Here is a 22,197-nt window from a genome sequence, read left to right as displayed (position 1 = left end):
TTAGTGTTCTCTGTTTTTCTGTTAGCCATTTCTACGGTAAATGTGTCTTTTAGTGTTTGTGGTTTTTGTTTAAGCAAGCGTTTAAATTGATGGCTCACGAAGCTTTTCTCCGCGCCACTATCGAAAAGAATGCATGCGTATGTATTGTCGAGGAGAAACGTACCGGTGACCACAGTTGGATCTGAAACTGCTTCCTCATGACCTATCGCCAGCACTCTGCCCACTTCACCAGGGTTGGGGTTTCTTGCTGTAACGCCCGTAGATCCGGGCTAGTCAATTTAGAGATAATAGGGGTTGAAAACGACTTTTCGACAAAATATTATTTAGAATAAATAATCTTAACCAAGTTGTAGAATATGTCTCAAGGGTTCCGTACATATAAAGAACGCCGAAATCCGAGTTATATCGAAGAAGTTATGGCCCGTCGAAGTTTTTCGGCAAAACCGACACGGCACCGGGAGACGTAAATTGTGAATTTACAATAGAGGAATTTTTAGCCTTAGTGATCTAAACAAAAGTTGTAGTATATGTTAAACCGAGAACATCCATAAAAAGAACGCCCAAATCTGACTTCGTATGAGGAAGTTATGAATTTTCTAAGATTTGGCATAGCAGTGCACGGCCCGAAACTCGAATTTTAGTTCGAGCAGTTTTTGGCTTACGCAACCTAAATGAGAGTTGAAGATCTCATTAATAGGAACTCAACGGTAAAAAGACAGACGAAAACGGAGTCCGTATGAAGGAGTTACGAATTCTTCGTGGTCATTTAACAGTCTAATCTCATCCTACTGTTAAATTTAAGATCGGTCTAGAATTAGCCGATGGAGCCTAAATTAAAGTTGTAGATCTTGTTTTTACCTACGCGTGGAAAAAAAGAACTTCAAAAACGGAGCTTGTATGTGAAAGTTACGGGGTTCAGAAGTCGGCAGGGTGCTGCTGCAAAAGGGGTGACGTGGCTGATTATGGGCCAAGGCTTTCTCCCCATGGCAAGCCACCAGAAGGTGACATGTGGCATGGACTCGACGAGTTGGAGGACCTACTTGACGAGTAGAGTCGTTTTCCAGCCTACAAATAGAGGTGTCGGGTTCCCTCATTCTTCACACCATTCCAACCTCTTCTCTCTTTCTCTAGAACCTCTCTCTAGCCTCTAAACCCCCCAAAAAGCCTAGGGAACCTCCCTAGCACCCGAAGGAAGCCCCGAGGCTCCCGGAGTCCTGAGAAAGGAGCCTTTCAGCTCGGGAACGCTGCTCCGGCGAAGCCCATTTTTTGAGAAAAACCCGCTGTAAGTGCGCTACGCCTAACCTATCTTTAGTATAGCTTATGTTTTAATATAGTAATGTTATTAGGACCTTATAATAATTATTTGGGCTATTATTATGAGTTATATAGTGTTGTTTAATGCTTATATAATATTAATAATAGCTACACTATTAATTAGTCTCGGTTAACGTTAGACTAAACCCTAGTGGTATTGATACTAGGTTTTGTCAAGGGAAAATTGTTTTGAGATAACGAAGCGCTGTCCGAGTTCCGAGTCACCACCTTTCAGGTGAGTGCATAGTCCCTTTCATCTTACATATAGATATGAAGTATTTAATATAAATTACGTGCTATGTGTGCATATTGTCTGTATACTTGCGGTATGTGCTGGGTGAAAGATTTTTATACATGTTTTAAATGATTTAAACTGTATATGTATTTTATATCTACAAAATGTGTTGGGTAAAACATGGGTAGATGAAATAGTTGCTGTGTGACAAAAATAAAATGATGAGAAGTGATATACACCATGAGATATGGTTGAGAGGTAAACTATGAGAGAAGCCTTTTACCCATGTGTTGGCCCCGTCATTCAGCAGAGTATGGATGACAACTACAGACTATTCTAGACAGTCCAGTGGACACGAGCAGGCTCGCAACCTATAGGTGTTTTGAACTGTGTATTCACCAGATGTACTCTAAAAACCCATTGACATGTATTGCGAGTGGATTCTCGGAAACGATACTGTCGATAAACGAGATAAAAACCCATTGACATGTATTGCGAGTGGATTCTCGAAAACGCTACTGTTGATAAACGAAATAGCCCTGGCAGCTATGGATTTAGTGCCTGTTGAGCAAACCCTGACAACTATGGATTTAGTGCTCGTTGAGTAAACCCTGGATACGATGGATTTCATGCCTATTCCTTAGGATGATCCTTAGGAACGAATGAACAAGAAATAGGTGATTCTTAGGGTAGATCCTTAAGAGTAAATAAGATAATAGGGATGGGTAATTGGGTTAATTGTTTGATGATTAAACATAATAATTATATTATTGTGGGTTGAAAACCCTATGTACTCACCAGGTTTCCCAACCTGACCCACTCAGTTTATTTGTATCACAGGTGTCGATATGAAGTTACATTACACTGAGAGATTTAAAAGAGATGTAGATCACTAGTGTAAATGAATGTAAGTTCTGTTTATGCTTATGTTTCTGTATTTACGATGACATCCCAATGTTTTAAAATGAATAAAAATACATTTCTTCAGAAATGCTTTGATAACGTATTTATCATGTTTTTCTGGGAACAAATTCCGCAACATTTTCATTAAAAGAGGTACTCTGATTTTCATAAAGCATAAACAAAATCGGCCTTTTCTGGCCGTGAAAATGGGGATGTCACAGTTGTTATCAGAGCATTTGTTTAAGCGAACTAGGAATTTGTAGGAAATTTCTAGACTTAAACTTAGATGCTAAGAGATGATTGTGAGATGAGTGTCTGCTATATTTTAGACACAAGCACTAGTTTATTTTAGGAAAGATGCTAAAATGTTTTATGTGCTAAATGTTTTATGTTATAGCTTTAAAGATGCCTTATATGCTATTATTTGTTCGGATCTATGGTCTATTGCTGACCGGATCTGGAAATTTTATGTGTTCAGATTTCTAAACGTTTAATTACGATATTAGAACTGACATGTAACTTTTCGGAGTAATAGGGAGATTTATACGTCTATCGTAAATAAAACTTTCATATCTTAAATTCTCGCCTCGGTACACCAAATGTCTGCTTTGGTGTACAAAACGTCATGGTGAAGACAGACTAGGAAATATCCGAGGAAGATGACAACCCGAGTCGAAGAATGTGACGGGTCGTGCATCGGTCGTTGCGCCTGCACCCGAACCTATCACAATGGCAGAAGTTCAGGAAGTGGTGCGAACCATGATAGACTGATAAAATAGAGGAAATAATAAGCTTACGATAGTGAATGATACCTATCAGAAGATATTGTAAGAGAGGTATCTTGCCTTTAGAATGCGTCTAATAAATAATACGTCTAGTACGGGAGAAGTACACTTTCGATTGGCAGAAAGAAAGAATTTTTGGTATAATCCATAAAGTTATCCCATGGTCTTGAATTTCCAATACCAACCGAGTTGAAACAGAATTGATGATTGAAGATGTACATGGAATAAGTCCTAGTAGAGTCTAGGGAAATTTTTTTTTATGATTATTAGGACACACTCGTATGTGTTAAATTGTTTTGTGATTTTAGGACTTGGGGACTGCGAGACAATACTTGGGACGAGTATGAGTAGGTGTGAAAGGTAGTAGATGCATATACTACCGGAAGCACAAGACTCACGCTTGGATCACGGAAAGTCACAAGGTTACCAAGAAGCTAGTAATTCATTTCCTTTTATTCAAGTATGTCGTTACCATCGTTTCGGTAATGACTAAGAAGATGATTGTTATTCCGACCCTAGTGGTCATATCAAATTGAGTCCGACTACGCTGAGTATGTTATGTGGTTCAGAGAATCCAGTTCAATGTAGCATCTGACTTAAGACGGAAGATTGAAATAAAAGCGATTAGTAGAGGTATCGCGATAGTTGCTTGTAGCTAGAAATGCTACCTTTTAAGATGTGATTATATCCCATTAGAACAATAAGGAAGGTATAGTCTGTTCTGGAATATGAATCTAAGAGACCTGATTCTAAGCGTTGCAACATACGATGATAGGTCATTAGAATATGACACATCGGTCCATTGTAGTAATAAAAGAACTTATCTTAAGTTCGTGTCCAGTGAGGATCGAGATTGTGACTTGAAGGTCATAATTTGGAGTATAACGTGAGATAGGGAGCAAGTGCAAGATAGAGCACCAGCTGCAGACAAGGAGTCCAAGAGTTAGATACTCATTCGAAGGAACATAGAAGTTACGATTATTACCTAGGATGAAGAGATAACGTATGGAGTCATTATACATCCATGTTTTGTTGATGATTCCGGGACGTAATCATCCTAAGGGGGAGATAATTGTAACGCCCGTAGATCCGGGCTAGTCAATTTAGAGATAATAGGGGTCGAAAACGACTTTTCGACAAAGGATTATTTAGAATAAATAATCTTAACCAAGTTGTAAAATATGTCTCAAGGGTTCCGTACATATAAAGACCGCCAAAATCCGAGTTATAACGAAGAAGTTATGGCCCGTCGAAGTTTTTCGGCAAAACCGACATGGCACCGGGAGACGTAAATTGTGAATTTACAATAGAGGACTTTTTAACCTTAGTGATCTAAACAAAAGTTGTAGTATATGTTAAACCGAGAACATCCATAAAAAGAACGCCCAAATCTGACTTCGTATGAGGAAGTTATGAATTTTCTAAGATTTGGCATAGCAGTGCACGGCCCGAAACTCGAATTTTAGTTTGAGCGGTTTTTGGCTTACGCAACCTAAATGAGAGTTGAAGATCTCATTAATAGGAACTCAACGGTAAAAAGACAGACGAAAACGGAGTCCGTATGAAGGAGTTACGAATTCTTCGTGGTCATTTAATAGTCTAATATCATCCTACTGTTAAATTTAATATCGGTCGAGAATTAGCCGATGGAGCCTAAATGAAAGCTGTAGATCTTGTTTTTACCTACGCGCGGAAAAAAAGAACGTCAAAAACGGAGCTCGTATGCAAATGTTACAGGGTTTAGAAGTCGGCAGGGTGCTGCTGCAAAAGGGGTGACGTGGCTGATTATGGGCCAAAGCTTTCTCCCTAAGGCAAGCCACCAGAAGGTGACATGTGGCATGGACTCGACGAGTAGGAGGACCTACTCGACGAGTAGAGCTGTTTTCTAGCCTATAAATACAGGTGTCGGGTTCCCTCATTCTTCACATCATTCCAACCTCTTCTCTCTCTCTAGAACCCCTCTAGCCCCTAAACCCCCCAAAAAGCCTAGGGAACCTCCCTAGCACCCGAAGGAAGCCCCGAGGCTCCCGGAGTCCGGAGAAAGGAGCCTTTCGGCTCTGGAACGCTGCTCCGGCAAAGCCCGGTTTTTGAGAAAAACCCGCTGTAAGTGCGCTACGCCTAACCTATCTTTAGTATAGCTTATGTTTTAATATAGTAATGTTATTAGGACCTTATAATAATTATTTGGGCTATTATTATGAGTTATATAGTGTTGTTTAACGCTTATATAATAATAATAATAGCTAGACTATTAATTAGTCTCGGTTAACGTTAGACTAAACCCTAGTGGTATTGATACTAGGTTTTGTCAAGGGAAAATTGTTTTGAGATAATGAAGCGTTGTCCGAGTTCCGAGTCACCACCTTTCAGGTGAGTGCATAGTCCCCTTCATCTTACACATAGATATGAAGTATTTAATATAAATTACGTTCTATGTGTGCATATTGTCTGTATACTTTCCGTCTGTGCTGGGTGAAAGATTTTTATACACGTTTTAAATGATTTAAACTGTATATGTATTTTATATCTACAAAATGTGTTGGGTAAAACATGGGTAGATGAAATAGTTGCTGTGTGACAAAAATAAAATGATGAGAAGTGATATACAACATGAGATAAGGGTGAGAGGTAAACCATGAGAGAAGCCTTTTACCCATGTGTTGGCCCCGTCATTCAGCAGAGTATGGATGACAACCACGGACTATTCTAGACAGTCCAGTGGACACTAGCAGGCTCGCAACCTGTAGGTGTTTTGAACTGTGTATTCACCAGATGTACTCTAAAAACCCATTGACATGTATTGCGAGTGGATTCTCGAAAACGATACTGTTGATAAACGAAATAGCCCTGGCAGCTATGGATTTAGTGCCTGTTGAGCAAACCCAAACAACTATGGATTTAGTGCTCGTTGAGTAAACCCTGGAAACGATGGATTTCATGCCTATTCCTTAGGATGATCCTTAGGAACGAATGAACAAGAAATAGTTGATTCTTAGGGTAGATCCTTAAGAGTAAATAAGATAATGGGGATGGGTAACTGGGTTAATTGTTTGATGATTAAACATAATAACTATATTATTGTGGGTTGAAAACCCTATGTACTCACCAGGTTTCCCAACCTGACCCACTCAGTTTATTTGTATGACAGGTGTCGATATGAAGTTACATTACACTGAGAGATTTAAAAGAGATGTAGATCACTAGTGTAAATGAATGTAAGTTCGGTTTATGCTTATGTTTCTGTATTGACGATGACATCCCAATGTTTTAAAATGAATAAAAATACATTTCTTCGGAAATGCTTTGATAACTTATTTATCATGTTTTTCTGGGAACAAATTCCTCATCATTTTCATTAAAACAGGTACTCTGATTTTTATAAAGCATAAACAAATTCGGCATTTTCTGGCCGTGAAAATGGGGATGTCACACTTGCCTTCGGGCGGTTCCACTTGAATTGTCCTGCTTCTCCACAACCATAGCAGGTTCGACTTACCCCGGCGTTGGCAGCTTGTGCTTTCTCTTGGACTGGAGCTTTACAAAATCGATCGGTGTGCCCGTTTTTATTATAGTTGGTGCAATGCATTTCACGGCATGCGTCGTTGTGTTGAAAGTTGCACTTGTTGCACTTAAGCAGGTTCCCGACGTATTGCCTTATCAGAGTTGGCATGGCAGTGGTTGTGGCAGCGTGCACCGCAACCACTTGTTGCTTTTTGGCAGGGTCTTGAGCAGGTTGACCCTTCTTCTTGTTCCAGAACATCCTTTTGTTGCTTCCCTCTTTCGCTTGCTCGGGGGTGGTTGTCACACTGCCATGGCTGGCTTTATGGTCTATGAGTTGCTGTGCCAGCTCTTTGGCACTGTCAAAGGTAGTTGGCTTTGAGGCCAATACGTTTCATTGAAGTTGGGGAGATAATCCCCATATGTATCTTTCCACCTTTTTGCTTTCTGAAGGAACCATCCCGGGACACAACATGGCTAGATCGCTAAACCTTGAGGTGTAAGACAGGATGTCAGAGCCTGTCATTTTGAGACCCCAAAGTTCCTCTTCCAACTTCTGTATCTCGCCCCTTGGGCAATACTTCTTCATTAACATGGTTTTCAGGTCTTCCCATGTTATCGAATTAGCCACCGGAAGTGTCAATGCCTTGACGTGGCCATTCCACCAGGTGAGGGCCCTTTCAGAGAATGTGCATGCTGTAAATTTGACCTTGCTTGCTTCAGGGCATGCGCATATTTCGAAGATGGATTCGGTTTTCTCGAATCATTGCAGCAACGCTAGGACACCTCCGCTTCCATTGAAGGTTAGAATTTGTGGTACCATTACCCGCACCACCCACATTATTGGTGCTGATTTGGGACATTGCAGCTGCTACTGCAGTTGTCACGGCAGCCTGGAACATTACTGGATCGAACTGAGGGGGTGGTGGTGGTGGCGGTGGTGCAGCTCCTGTGGCGCCGCCATGTCTAGGATTTCTACGAGGTGGCATTTTCTACCATATCAAGAATGAAAAGACAATAAGTCTTTGATAGTGCTCACAAGTCGAGAGTTAAAACTAAACATTACTAGTTCTTTATATGCATCATGATTCCGACTTATAAAGATATTGTATGAATCCATTCATACTAGAGGTCTATAGATAATGAAATATAGAGTTTATGAATGCTGGTAGATTTGATTCACATGAAATGTCTGTGATAGAATTCATACCGGGCCCATCCATCAATCGTTTGATGTATAATATTTATATATAATTAAGATTTAAGTAAACTTTCGAATATAATGGGTCTGCCCTGCGCCCACAACCAAACAAGGAACATGATCCAAGGCGGAACCACCATTTCTAGGTCGACATGGTCTTAATTATATATAACTTTGATTTATACATCAAACAATCATAAATCGGACACCAATAAATTTAATCTGAAAACAATCCCTGCCATGTACTTAATGTAATAAAGCAAATAGCGTGTCAATTTCATTGATATAACTTAGTATACAATGTTGGGGAAAATTTGACCCGACAAGGGGTCTATGCTACATCAATATATGGGAAAACTTTGACCGCCTAACTGATCCCGGAAGTGTAAACACTTAAATCACGAGATCGGACATAAAATACTAGGAAATAATAGTAGTATTTATCCGCAAAACTAGATTAGACTGAAGCGAGCAGTGCAAACACTACTTACGACGGTTGAAGCTCTGAGGATCACGAACTGAAGACACGAAGTTCCTTGTTTCCCTCATTTCAGCTCTGGATTCTGTCGCTTGGCGCTTTGCTTCTGCCAGACGTCCTTCTAAAGTGGCTCGGTCGCTGTCATTTTCCGTCAAAGAACCTCAGTGCAGTCTCGAGTTCGATCGTGGTCATCATCCAACCGACGAATGCGAACGGAGTTGACTTGGCTCGTTGCACGAATTTCCATGAGGTGGCGGGTGTTAACTCTTGTTTGCCCTTCGTGGCGTGTGACACGGTGAACCATGATAGGAAGGGCTCGGTCGGTTGACCCTCCTCTGCTGAGATCGTAGAAACTTCGTTCCATGTCATAGGGAGGTCGTTGACCTTGCTCTCGGCTCCATCGATGTATAGTTTTGGCCCATTGGGGCGTCGGGCCTTGGAAGTGTTGCGGAGGAATAGGGGCAGGGTGTGGATCGTAGACTTCGGGTTCGGAGTCGGTTCCATCTGAGTCTTCTTCTTCTTCACCGTCTACTGATTCTTCCTCCTCCATGGGTTCTTCATCCTCCATGGGCTCCTCTTCGGAATCTTCCTCTGGGTCTTCCACAATCCAACCCGCATTCCCTTGGTTGGGGAAGTAGGGATCAACCGGTAAGTGAAATCTTGCCATTGCGCCTGTACGAGAAATAGGGATAAGAAGGATATCGCGAGAAATTTTGGGAATAAGAAGTTAGTTATCGCAATTTATTATGTGATTATTACGGTTTTTGTGTAAAAATACTCCTATAGTATTTTTATGTTTTATTCTTAAGGTTTTTGGAAAGTTGAAGACTTGTTGCTCATCATGATTCTTCTTCGGCATACATTGGTCATACCTTCGCTAAATATAGTTGATCAGGCTATATTCATCCAAGATCTGAAAACATACCCCGAAGCTGGATCATGGTGTCCAACTTGTCTCGATACTTTTATGTTATTGCCATTATGATACTGAATTAGTGAGTGAGATTGTGCGCGTACTTTTATAAAAATACAAATTTTTTTATTTTCAAAGTATTTTTGAAAAGCTACGTCAGAGAAATTTGGTCCCGTTGTATTTATAGTTTGTATATCTTACGTGGTTAGATATACTTAGTTCACTATAAACAAAGCTCTGATACCAATCTGTCACACCCCCAAACCGGAACGGCGGAAACGTTCGGGGGCGGAGGACGTCATGCTCAGTATCATAACCACAGTGAAGAAAGTAAACACAACCATCATAAATATAATTTAAAAGGTTACATCGTTGCAAAAATACATGTTTCCAAATAAATTACATATGATGTCAAAATAGTTCAAAAGAAATCTGCGCCGTAGCGTCTTGCCTTCAAAAATCTTGTGGTTACCTGTATTACTGATTACCTGAGAATACAAGTTGTTTTTGAAAGAGTATCAACATTAAAGCTGGTGAGTTCATAAGCAATTTATGAATGAAAAATGAACGGATGTTGTTCCTTAAAGTTTGTTACAATTTTGTTTCCAGAAAATCCCATATTTTCTAAAAGGTTTGTTGTAGTGTTAACTGAATCAAGACTTAGTATATGTAAGTAAATCGTCATACTTATGTGTGGTTTTATATTTAAATAAAACTCCTTTTTGTGAAATCCTTAAATTCCCGTGAACTGTGTGTTTTGTTAATTCCCCATGTGAGTTGTTATAACCATGCTAAGACTCGAAGACCTCGTACACGACGTTCTTCAAGCGTCGGAATGTTATGACACTTGTCACCCCAGACCTGCCGGTCTAGCTGTTGCAAGCAGCTTAGGTGCGGGTTTGTCAGACCCAATATAGATCTATACACAACTATCACGCTCTCCCTACAAGAGATTTTGGCTATAACTACAGGACTTTTCTGTTGTACTTAAGAGTACCATGAAGGTGAATGTCTCACAAATTTATTCATTAACAAGTTCACGTTGTTTGTAATGAAATACCTGTTTTGTAAATCGATTGTATTACCATTTTCTTCGTTAAATGAGGTGTTCAAACTATAACTATAATAGTTTATCAGTAGTGTGTTATGATTCAATGAAACCTTGATATTCATGAATTTGTATTTCAACGAAAATGACATTGAAACTACTAACTGTAAACCTTACACACCTTGCTCAGCATGTTACAAAGTGTGAATAACTCTTAAACTTGTGTTTCACAATTTTACCCTTAACTGTCACTATTTTAGAATATTTATAGAAAAATCATCGTAAGTCGAAAACTGAATCTGTAAACTCTGAGAGTTTGGAAAAAGAGTATACTGAGTTCATAAATTTTCCTATAATTTTTGGTGGTCTCAAACGAGTGTGAAAATGTTCATATTCACAACCTGGTCCGACTTTGTTTCCGCAGTGATAGGCAGTTTTGTAAAAATCACCATAATTTGTAGAAAAATCATATGGAGATGTGCAAGTAGTCATTTTAAAAGGATAAACCAGAACCATTTGCATATTAAACAGTTTTGAAAACTATTAAGTTTAAGTTGGGTAAAACAGTTCGTGAACAGGTCACAACCTTTCTGTTGTAAGCTGTCAAGTTGAGTTTCAAATATGTTTTGGTGTTTTAACTTGTATTCCCCCCCTGAAAACTAAAGAAAACTAGAAAATGTAGGGGTATGAACTCACCTTGAGTGATTTATTGAAGAGTGGAAGGTCGAAGACGAGGAGTATCAAGTCAAGAACACTTGATGAACACGTGAGAGCTTGGATGATCCTAAGAACGATTCTTTGGTGTTAAAATGTGTGTAGATGATTCAAGAGTGTTAGGAAAATATGGAATAACACTTGAGTTTAGATGAAATGCTTACCAAAAAGTGAAGTAATAGCTCAAAAACACTTCCAAAAAGTGGCTGGAAGTAGAGAGAAAAAAGGCTCTCTTGATGGTTTAAGAAGTGTATAAGTGTTTGAAAGTGATCAAAGTAAGCCAAGAAATCCTCCAGAGATTTCTTTATATAGATGTTGCTGGAGCAATTTGCAAAGTTGAAAGGATGTTTGCCTTGGTTTGTGTGATGTGGATAGGGTTGGACCAATGAGAAGATGACACATGGAGACAAGTGGGCACACTTGACCCACTTGTGGTGTAGAATACTATTCTTAATGTAAAATAATGATTTATAATTAATAAATCCTTGAGAAATGAATAAAATATAAGTTTAGGGAGTTTAAAATGATAAAAATATGAATTTGGCGAAAAATGCCCGTCAAAAACGGGCTTAAGAAGCGAAAGGGGACGAAAACCGGACAATAGGACCGAACCTGCGAGGGTTCGGTTCCTATAGGTGAGGACCGAGAGAAGGGGAGAAGGAGGAACCGAAGGTAAGGCTCGGGTCCGAAGGCTGGGCCTCGGGTCCGAAGGGTGGTCTTGGTCCTACTGACTTCGGTCCTGGTGAAGTTCGGTTTGGATGTTATGTTCGGTTCAGAAGGGGGCCAAGTTCGGTTCTCACAAGGTAGCTTCGGTCCCTAAGGGAAGGTTCGGTCCTTAAGAGGGTTTCGGTCCTTAAGAAAGGTTTCGGTCCTTAAGGGCTGTTTTTCAAGCTAACTTCCCGTTCTGAGTGATTTTTGGCCAAGTTAAGGGTCGGGATGACCCGGATGACTATAAAAAGTTATGAGAGATTTTGAGAGAGATTTGGGAGAGATTTGATTTTACCCATTATTATCGTATAATCTTGCAATGCAAGCTTCGTGAACCCCGTTATGCTTCGATTATGATTGTTTTAAGTCCCCAAAAGGGTCCATAGTCGTGTTTTGATGCATTTAACTCCCTTTTTAGGGTTTTACATTGTTAAACACATAAATTCTCCGAGATACTTGGATTCTTGACATACAAATGCACATTTTTATACATAGAATAACTTTTATCATAGAAGTACTAGTTAAGTTTGACAGGTTTGACATTGTTGACCTTGACTTATTGACTTTGACCTTGACTTGTTGACTTTGACTTTGACTTGAATTTGACGGTTGTCACATCCTGGCATTGGTCTACATCTCAGCCAATGTCCGATATGAAGTGTTCGCCACAAACTTACAGATGTCCCTCCTTAGAATACTCAGATGCTGACTCACACGTTCTTGCTCATTTATTGTCTCTATCTTCTTCTTGAGAGACAGGAACTCCTTGGCCAACCTCTCTCTCTCTCTCTCTCTCTCTCAACCACTAGTACAAACTCCTCTCTAAACATCTCAGTAAATCTCTCCCATGCCACAACAATACGATCTGCAATAGAATAGTCAGCTATCACAAATTTCCACCAATCCTTCACTCCTAAGCGAAGTTGGTTCAACGCGAAATGAACCCTCAATTCTCTAGACAGGAGCAAGTGTAAAAACAACCCTCAACATCGAAAATCCATCTCATCACGAGAATTGGGTCCTGGGTCCCATCAAACTCAGGTGGCTTTGTGTTGTTGAATTCCCGGTATCATAACGAATTACCCCATGTGGTCTCGCAACAACAACGACTGCAGTGGTTACTACAACAGCAAGCTCAATGACAGAGGCATATCGCTCGTCGAAAGTCTCAATCGGTGTGGTCTTAATTGACCCAAACATATCTGGTATAGCCCCTATGATTACTGTGGCCACCTCGGCAGCAACGATCCTACGGATCTCCTCATCACTGGCAGTCTCCCTCTTGGGGTCGCTGTTGAGAGAAAAACTTGAACAAATGTTAGTCACAAGATAATATAATGCGGAATAACAAGTTAATCTCGAAGGATCTTGTTAGCTCAAAAATAATAAGCTAGAATAGTTAGATTGCGGAAATATACAGGAAATAAATAGCAACAAGTTATATCAAGTACACACCAAGTTGATTCATAACGAGGTTTTCATGCAAACACAAGTTTGTAAGTGTGATCAACTTAAAGTGAAGAGGGACTCGTTTTTTCAAGAGATAATAGAGATAGAGATGAACGATCTTTGTATTTCAATAAAATTTCAGGAAGAGGTGTGTAGTACATGAAGAGGGATGCTCTATTTATATAGCACCGAAAGTTACATTGAGGATTAAAATAATACTAAACTACTAACTTCAATGACCATGAAAGGTTCACTGGATAATACAAAGTAAACAAGTAATGTCAGTTAAAGTAACAAAAGTCTTCATGCATCGTCCATCTCTGCGGTGGGTCTTTAGGTCTGCAGTTCACACAAGGCAAAAGCAATCTCCCGTTTGAAATCTTCTCTACAGTACCACCAAGTGTTCAGGTATGCGGTTTCTTAGCTGAAGAGGGTCACTTTTTGTTTCAACAATTTCCCCCAAATTGACCGTTCAACTAATTTCTTCATTTCTACGTTTTGAGGAACCTGATGATAATCCACCAAAATTTTCTCACTTCAAATAGCCACTGGATTCTTCTTGAGATTTCAAACTTGACTTCATCAGTTGTGTGCTTCGATCTTTGCACTGAAGACAAAGTGATATCCAGCTACTTCTTCATTAGATGATGGATTGCGGTCACCAGTATGAAGTACTTGGGACCATGTTGAGCCTTCTTGTACACAACCCTAGCTCAGGGTAGCTTGTTTCACCAAGGGAAATGTCTTGGAATCCTTTAGTGTAGTTTGGCACATGTTCAAAGGGAGGAAACTTGAACTTGTTGGCAAGGACTGGATGTATCTCAACATCAATTTTTCTGAATTCACAAACCAATGCCTTAAGGAATTCAGAAGCCCTTTCAAATGCAATTTTCATCTTTGGATAATTTTTAGCCTTAAGCTGAAACATCATAGCTATCAGAAATATTTCTTTGGGGTTCATGCGTACAAAATCTGCTTGGCGTCTAACATATTCACTTTCTCTTCTTGTCATGGTGTATTGAAAAAATTCAGATTTCATGAATTTTCTGACTTTGTAGTTCTTTACCCCGTCTGGTCTATGATTGGACCAGATCTTCTCAAACTTTGAACCATGATTGGCATGAAAAAGTTTCAAAGGGTCGAGCTCCATGGGGAGTCTTCTATCATTCGGGAGGCTGAGATCAAACTACTAAAAGATTGGAAAGTATTTGGAGTTGGGAGAAATTGGAATGTCGTAATAACCATCCGATGGAGGTTCAACATAAGTGAGGTGAGGAACATAGTCAGCATCGAAGAGTCTGCGGGTTGGGTTCACCCATGAATTAATCAGGGTTTCGTCGAAAATGGTATCGAACCCTTGTTCCTTTGAAATTTCATGCGCAAATTTGGCTGCTCTCCAGTCATGTTTCTTTTGAGCAGTGGCCGGAAAGTCATCAGAATGATCTGATGACATAACTTCTTGTTGCGGTGAAGCTGATTGTCGAGGACTTTTGTGGTGATGCCTGAGGAGTTGGAATTTTGTTTTTCTCTGCGGTAGGAGGTTGATTTCGTGGAGGAGTTTGAGAATGATAAGCTAATGGAGATTTCGACCTTAAATGATCACAATCACTTCCCCCTTTTGAGGAAGCAGGCTTCAGGTGCTCCTGAAACCACTTTTTCAAGCCTTCAATTTTCTCAAACATATCATTGAATTGGTTTTTCATTTGATCACAAACATATTGGTTGTTGGGGGTTTGTGACTTGAAGAGAAGTTGATAAATCTCCTTGGTGAGGGAGAGAATTTCGTCAACACTTTGATTTGCGGCGCTCTGATTTGCGGTGAGTGATCTCCTTAGACCTTTGATGGTGTCTTGGAGGATTGCATACCTAGATTCATACGCAGTGTGGGTTTCCTCAATAAGCTTTTTGGAATTTCTTTCTTGAGTCTGCAGTGTCTGTTAGAGATCATCTTTCAATTTCTTGAATTCTGTGATGAAGGCTTCAGCTTTGGATATAAAATCCTTGTGGTATGCGGTTCTTCGATTATCAAGTTCCCTTATACCCATTTCAAGTCTTTGAATCATCCGCTCTACGGCCAATCTTTCCCTTGTCTCTAACCTTTCAACTCGTTTGATGAGCAACTACGGTGTTGGAATATCAGTGCCCTACGGTTCTTTGGTAGTGACTACTGCCAAGATCTGATCTACTTTGCCTTGAAGATTGAGGAATTCTTTCCTTGAAACAACTATCTTCTTTTTCTTCTTGGGCTTAGGCTTCGAAGTGGAATGTTAAGATCCACTTGATTCTTCATCATCAATTACCATTATAAAATCGTCTGAGGGAAGAGGCTGTTGAATATCGTCCAATTTGTCATCATCAAGACCGAACATGGGTGTTGAACAGATCTCGTTTGCGGTACCATCATCATTTGAATCGTGAGCTTCATCATTTTGAGGAGGATTAGAAGGGCCAACTATATTCTCCATGTTTTGAGCTTGTTGAACAGTAAGCTCCATTGAAGACATCCATTGCTGAATTGCCAAAATATCGTGAACGGTTTTGGTATTATTAAACATTGTAGCCCAATATTTCGCTACAAGTTGGAGATACTCTTCTTTTTGATGTTGTTGCCGTACCTGTTGTGCCTTTCTTGCTTTAAATGCTCTTTTAAAAGCTTCAAATTTACGTAACCCTGACTCCGTTGTTGGACGATATCGAGTCCAAGAGTCATCAGAAGCATAATCGTCAAGTCCTTGGCGCACCGAGGTGTCCCTTGGGTTCATGGATCCCTGCACGTTTGTGCTCACCATGCCTAAACCGCTTGACTGTATTGTAGGTGGTACAGGGTTTCTAGAGCTTCCTTGATCTCCTTGACCTAAATTCAAGTTTGGCCACTGCTCTGTTATGGCAAAGGCTGAGAAAGAAGTGCCCTGTGGTGCAACATGTGTATCTAGTGTATGTGTGACTCGAAGAAAAATGGAGCTCAACTCTCGGGTTCAAAGACGTGAAACCGTGATGCCCTGGAGACCTTAGGGCGACTAGTAACAATTAGATCCACTTGGGTTCCGGTTGGGGTTTTGTCTCCATCATGAGATGAAACAGGTACACTCTCTGTATCTGAGTGGTAAGTTGGGGCTCTTTTGGGTGAGTCTAAGGTGACTCGAATGGTTGTGGGAGTCTTTTGAGAGACTCCTGCACGTGCCTTGGATCACATTTGGTTAGAACTGAGGATGATCTTTAATTTCTTTCTCCTAAAAACATCTTGGGATTCTGAGTGCTCATCTTGATGTTCATCAATGACATTAACATGAATGTCATGAGCTTTGGGAGGACAAAGTAGGACTGCGGGAGTAGGCTCTACGGTTTTTGCCTTTCTTTTCTTTGACGGAACAACTCCCCTTTTAACAATGTTCATAGGGGTTTTTCTTGAGACAACAAGGGATTTAACCCGTTTTGATTTTGGAGGCTGGTCATGTGCTGCCCTAGAATGACTGGCTTTTGAAGGTTTTGGTTGTGGAACCTGGACTGCGGTGAGCTGACTGGGTCTTGGCGGGGAAGAGTGATATGGGGTGATATCACTCGTAGCCATTATATGGTCAACTACCTCTACGGTAGTGAGTCCAATGGACACCAAAATGTACATGGGTAATCTACGGATGGGACCAAAAATAGTTTGATCTTTGGAAGGGTTGTATCTCTTGAGATCGCGAGCTGAGAATAGGTTGGTGTCATTGCCCATGCTAAGATTAGCATCCTTATGGAGATCAACTAGACATAGTGACCAGAACCTTGCAAAGGTCAATTCTGTCATTCCTTATTTTGGTGCGTCCTGGAGATGTGTTAAAGAAAATTATCCCAGATGATTTGGTCGTAATCAACAGCATTTCCTGTGAAGATACTCTACACAATATCAAGGAAGTGTTTGCCATATTATTAGTCCCTCCTGTCCTGCCCAAGTGACTCCTGATCACAAAATGACTAACAATTTTCCAAACTACAGGCAACATTCTTTTCTTGAACTCTCCTACGCCTTTGAGCTTTGCCTGATATCTCATCTGATAGAGAGGAGAGAACACATCTATTGAGCTTGGAGTATAGAACTTTGTTGAAGGAAGGATCCTGAGATTGATTGCAGATAGGAACTTCTCTTCGATCAGAACCACCAAAGAGTCATCGACTAGATTCAGATGAACTTCATGAGGATTGTGCTAGGTCTGAATGCCGAGAAAGCACATTTGAAGAGAACTGCCAATGGAACTGCTTCAGTGAATGAATCGAATGCGCCAAACAGTGGGTGTGTTCGAAGGAACTTGATAACCAGTTTAATGGCTTCATTGAAAGATTGATGATGTTCAAAGATCCCTCTGTAATTTCTTGCTTCAGTCGAAGGTGTGAGGTCTTTGATAATGAAATCAAACCCTGTGGGACGAACTGAGTCTGAGGCCTTGGATTGCTTCTTCGAGATGCCGGATTTCACCATGATTTCAGAAAACAGTTTGAAAACTTGTTGGAAAAAGGATTTTTAGCAAGAAGATGAAGAAGATGAAGAAGATGAATGAGTCCGTCGAGAGAGTTCAGATAGCGTAAAAGCTATCTTGGGAAGAAATGGGGGTTTTTATACCTTCGGATTTCAAAGGTTATTGATAGTAATTAAATTATAGTTGTTAAAGTTAAAAACCCTTGGGTTTTACCATTATCAGCTGAATTTAAATAAATCCAAAGAAAATTTTATTCCGGAAAAGGTGGAACATTAAATGCGTTGCAGGTCTATCATGACACGCTAGTTAAACGTGGGGTGTGACATGTTTTTATCCGTTGTAAAAATGGGGAAGTGGAACAGATTAGATTCCAAAGGTTGCGTGACATGACTGGATGAGAAAAGTGATGGGTTTTGAGCATTACATCAATCCTATGGTGAACATGCAAACCCTAAAGCTTTGGATCTAGGTTTCTCTAATTGTACATGCAAATCATCCAAAGCTTGTAACCCTAATACTAGCATACAAAAAATCGAAACTAATGACTAAAACAACTTTAGATGATTACCTTTCAATTGTAGCAAGAATCTTCAACCTTTGAGAGCTTTAGTATCACAAGTGTAATGCCTCTAATCGATCACAAACACCAAGGCAATTGGAAGAATGTATGAGAGAGAGAGAGAGAGAAGAGGGAGGCGATTTTCGGCTCTAGCAATCCTTAGGGGGTTAGGGTAGCCGAAAATGTGATGCCTAGGGTCCCTTTATATAGGTGTGGAATTAGGATTTCAGTCAAACACTTATCCGGTTGCTTAGGCTCCAAGCAGCCCATAAGATCCCTCTGGAATCCCTTCCTTGGACGAATTCTTAAGGCCTTATCCACAAGAATTCGTCCACCCTATCTTTAGGGTTTCCTCAGCATACTTTGCAACTATCCAATAATTACAATATCAGACCCCTAGGTTTAATTAATATCTTTTGATCACAAAATTAATTTCATAATTAATTCTTGACCAATATTAATTAACCAATATGATTTCTCTTATAATATATTATTTATATAATATATTAATAAACCATAATAACCTCTTTCTCTATAATTCATCCAGTCAAGTTGCTCTGGTGAAGGCAACCCAAAAGGACCATGCTACAACCGGGTCAAGTACATACCAAATATAGTTATGGGCTTAGACACCTAATCCAACAGTCTCCCACTTGGATAAGTCTAATAACTATAGCTGCAAGTACGACTTCAAAATCCGATTAGAAATCGTAGCTCTCAAAAGCCGTTGTCGAACTCTGACTCGTCCTTTAGATAAGGGATCGTACAGTCCTCCGTTCTCAAGATATCGTGTGGACAATCACATGGAACATAGTCATACTTATTGTCCAACAGTTTGTTTCTCGATCTCTGATTTTTCAGACATAGAACCTAATTGAACACATCAACTTAGTCTTGACCGAGCCCGACACATAAGTCAAACCAAATCATCGAGGGGCCCAAGATATCGCTTTTACCCTCGTAGGATAAAAGGAAAATATAAACTTCGACTTATATGCATTTACTATCTACGCAACAAATCGTACACGACAATGTGTTTTATAACATCGAGTTACTGATGTGTTTACGCATTATCAATGCACATCCAAATTGAAAACAATAAACCATATATCTTGGTTTAAAGACTATATGATATTATCGTCTCACAATCACTCGTGATTAATTCCATGAAGTGATTCATGTGAGTGTGGGTTTAATCCAATACTCAAATCATATTTCATAAGCACTCATGAATGTTGCATCAAACTTTTTCTATGTCTAAACGCTTATACAATCTACAATCCAATTCATGATAGTCTTGTTTCATACTTACTTCCAACCAAGGTTGTAGAACTCGTTACTCTGTACGTGTTCGTCCGACTACCAAGTAGCGAGTACCCGGGAGTACTCGGATTAGGCAATTCATGTAGAAATATTTTTAGGGAAATTATATATGTCAAAATCATAAGTTAAAATTATAAGTTGATTGAAATATATAACAAAATTAGATATATGTGAATACACAAAAGCTAAAAAAACACATAATGATCTCACTTTGTGAATGATTACCTAAAATTTAAGATATATATATATATATATATATATATATATATATATATATATATATATATATATATATATATATATATATATATATATATATATAGTAATAATCACATGTGTGTGTTAAATAATAAATCATTAAGTATATTATACATATTAATCATAGAGTTGACCGCGTTTTACAACACTACTCAGTTCACTAAGGGGCTAATTATGGAGTACTCAGGATTCTGTAACTCGCCTCGGTAAGGGGCCGAGTAGCGAGTACTCGGAGGAGTAATCGGTCAACTTGGCGAGTTTTACAACACTGCTTCCAATGTATGATCGACTGTGGATGGTTTGAATAATCTTATTATTTAGGAAGTCAAAACATGCAAAGTGAAACAATAACAAATAATTAACATAAGACAGTAACATTACTCATAAATAATACTCTTTTATTTAAACATCAAATTGTAATTACAATTTATATATTACAAGTTTCTAAAGCTATCTAATCACTAAAACTAATATCGTCCTTCAGCCCAATGCTCCTAGTGTACTGCAAGTGCTTAACCCTACTCAGTCCCTTCGTAAGGGGATCTGCTCGGTTATCCTGTCGATATGTTTGGATCTACCATGATCCCTCGGTTCCTTGGTTAAGGAAACCGCACCTTCGTTATCGCAGAAAATCTCCATAGGCTCCTTTATAGCTGGCACAACTCCAAGGTCTCCGATGAAGTTCTTCAACCATATTGCCTCCTTCGACGCTTCTCTTGCCGCTATGTACTCTGATTTGCACGTTGAATCAGCTACGGTTTCCTACTTTGAACTTTTCCTTGTCAATGCTCCTCCATTTAGGGTAAAGACCCAGCCAGACTGCAAGCAGAAATTATCCCGGTCAGTTTGAAAACTAGCGTCACTATACCCTCGCACTCTCAAGTCATTGCTCCCACCAAGGATAAGAAACCATTCCTTAGTCCTCCGAAGGTACTTAAGAATATTATTTACTGCGATCCAATGTGCTCTACCAGGGTTCCCTTGATATCTGCTGACCATGCTCAAAGCGAAGGCGACATTAGGGCGAGTAAATGTCATAGAATACATGATTGAGCCAACTGGGGAAGCATAAGGTACTCGGCTCATCTCTTCTATCTCGACATTAGTACTCAGACTCTGAGTCTTACTCAGCTTGGTATTGCTTTGGATTGGTAACTCCCTTTTCTTGGAATTTTCCATGCTTAAACGTGTCAACACTTTGTCCAAGTAAGTACTTTGACTAAAAACCTATTAGCCTCTTACTCCTATTTCTCAAAATCCTTATCCCTAGAATATAGGCAGCTTCTCCGAGGTCTTTCATAGCGAATCACTTCCCAAGCCAGGACTTAACCTCCTGCAAGGTTGGAACGTTGTTTCTTATGAGTAGTATGTCATCCACATACAAAATGATAAAGCTAACTATACTCCCACTGGCTTTGACATATACACAGGACTCATCCTCGCTTCTCGAGAAACCAAACTCTTTGACCTTCTTATCAAAAAAAAAAGATTCCATCTGCGAGATGCTTGTTTTAATCCATAAATGGATTTCTCAAGCTTACGCACTCTATTAGGGTGTTTTGCATCGACAAAACCCTCTGGCTGACTCATGTAAACATCTTCAGCCAACTTCCCATTAAGGAAAGCGTTTTTGACATCCATCTGCTATATTTCATAATCATGAAACGCAACTATGGCTAGCATAACCCTTATAGACTTAATCTTCGCTACTAATGAGAAGGTCTCATCATAGTCAACTCCACGAGTTTGAGTAAAGCCCTTCACAACAAATCGTGCCTTATATGTGTGTACTTTCCCATCCATGTCGGTCTTCTTCTTGAAGATCCATTTGCACCCGACCGTCTTACGACCTGGCACATTGTCAACCAAGTTCCATACTTGATTGTCATACATGGACTGAATCTCGCTGTCCATAGCCTCTTTCCATTTCGCAGACTCCGGGCCTGCCATGGCTTCCATGTAGTTGTTAGGTTTATCCAAATTTATCAGTGTGCTATCAATGATAAACGTATCACCTTCAGTAACAATATGGAAACCATAAAACTCAGGTGGAACACTAACTCTACTGGAACGTCTAAGAGGTAGGGACTCGTCAATCGGTTCAACAGGAGTTTCCTCCTCGGGTTGAGCGCCAGCGTTAGAGGTTCCTTCATCGCTTGATTCTTGAAGCTCTTCAAGATCAATTTGCCTCCCACTGTCCTCTTGGCTTGTGAGTTCTCGCTCTCGGAAAACCCCTCTCCTCGCAACGAAGACAACATTGTCACTCGGTCTATAGAAGAGATATCCAAAGGACATCTGCGGATAGCCGATGAAAATACACCACTCACTACGAGGTTCGAGCTTGTCGTAAGTCT

The sequence above is a fragment of the Lactuca virosa genome, chromosome 3 (assembly GCF_052849685.1).
Source record: "Lactuca virosa cultivar CGN04683 chromosome 3, Lactuca_virosa_CGN04683_v6, whole genome shotgun sequence".
NCBI classification, from domain to species: domain Eukaryota; kingdom Viridiplantae; phylum Streptophyta; class Magnoliopsida; order Asterales; family Asteraceae; genus Lactuca; species Lactuca virosa.
This window is presented reverse-complemented; position numbering follows the sequence as displayed.